The sequence below is a fragment of the Hypanus sabinus genome, unplaced genomic scaffold (assembly GCF_030144855.1).
Source record: "Hypanus sabinus isolate sHypSab1 unplaced genomic scaffold, sHypSab1.hap1 scaffold_489, whole genome shotgun sequence".
NCBI classification, from domain to species: domain Eukaryota; kingdom Metazoa; phylum Chordata; class Chondrichthyes; order Myliobatiformes; family Dasyatidae; genus Hypanus; species Hypanus sabinus.
Window position 1 is genome coordinate 288,360 of NW_026781359.1, and position 1,615 is coordinate 289,974.

The 1,615-nt window shown below is 42.4% G+C and overlaps 1 non-coding gene across 1 annotated transcript; it reads left to right on the forward strand.

Annotated features, from left to right (window-relative positions):
• Positions 1-1,098: 1,098 nt before the first annotated feature.
• On the forward strand, positions 1,099-1,180 carry trnas-uga (transfer RNA serine (anticodon UGA)). The gene has a single exon. It is a non-coding gene; the product is annotated as a tRNA-Ser (tRNA).
• The last annotated feature ends 435 nt before the right edge of the window (positions 1,181-1,615 follow it).

The following is a 1,615-nucleotide window of genomic DNA, read 5'->3' on the forward strand; positions in this document are numbered from 1 at the left end:
GCAGCAAACAAAAAAAAATAATAGCGACAATAGCAGTCCCCCAAAACATCACTGGCAGAAAAAAGTCAGGGACGATAACAATCCTCGACCCCATCACTCGCATGGAAACAACAGCAATAACAGTTCCCGACCACGTCATTCGCAGAGAAAAAAGTCAGGGACGATAACAGTTCTCGACACTGTCACTCGCAGAAAACAACAGCGACCAAAGTCTAGGGCTGGCCAAGTCGATTGGAAAGGGGAACCAGCAGGGTTAACGGCAGAACCAGCAGGACTGGTGTTCTAGGGGCAATTGGAAAGGCGCAGGATAGATGCATCACAAATAAGAATAAATACTCGTTAGGGAGAATGAGGCAACAGTGGCCGACACTGGAAAGTAAAGGCAGCATAAAGGCAAAAGTGAGAGGTTATAATATAGCAAGCATTAGTGGGAAGCTGGAGGTTTGGGATGCTTTCAAAATACAAAAGAAAGCAAATAAAATTTGATGAGAGAAAAATAAATGGCTAATAATAGAGAAAATACCATTTTTTCAGACATATGAAGAATAAAAGGAATGCGAGAGTGGGTATCACTTTATGACTTTTGATCACTTCATCGTCTACTTCCTTAATATTCACAGTAATAGAAATTTTGACCAGAGGTGGACACACTTTGGCATGCCACTGTATAAACGTCTCCAAATCAGGATAGTTTTCAGAAATCAGAGATGCAAAGAGACCTTGTGCAATGTTTACTAAATGTTTACTTCTAGGCCTAGTCAGTGGTAAAGGAAAGCAAATGCAATTTTCACATTCAGTTCAGGAGGAGTAGAATATAAAAGCAACACCGTAATGTTGACGTATGTCCATCATTATAAACCTGATTCTGATTTTGACCTTTATCCCCAACAGTGGAAATCTCCTTCATTTACGATATTGAAGCCTGTGTTATCGCTCCACATTCACATTCTAATCTAACGGGGTTGAAACAAATTCCACAGCTCTCCAATTATACTATTTGTATTGCAATGATGTTTCACCATTTCCGTTACCGAAAATAAATCAAGTACACCCCTCATTTCAGATGTAGTGCTACGATTGGTGCTGAACATTAATGGAGCTGCGATGGCCGAGTGGTTAAGGCGTTGGACTTGAAATCCAATGGGGATTCCCCGCGCTGGTTCGATCCCTGCTCGCAGCGCTAACACTACAAGCAGCAGCGTGTAATTTGACAATAAAATTTAACACCCTGGACGCTGACTGAGCGCCCTAAACTTTGTTCAGTTGACAATCTGCCTTGCAAAATACCTGATCCACCCATCGGCTCGCCATCTCTGTTTCGTGAACAGTTTCCTTTGACAGTCTCACCGCAACTTTATTTTAACTTAATCCCAACGAAGTACATGACCTCACACATTCCTGCATTCCTCTTTATTCAAAATAATCACTTTTGTCCAGTTTGTGCCCTCACTGAACGAACCAATTGCAGCCTAAGTATTCTCACTGCAGCCCGCTGTCCCGCTACGTCACGTCATCAGCCTCACACAGTCAGGACAGCTCATAAATAAAGGACGTTAAACGACCGTCATGACACTACCGATAAAAATTCTTCCAATCTGCAAAGGAGCAACGTCGA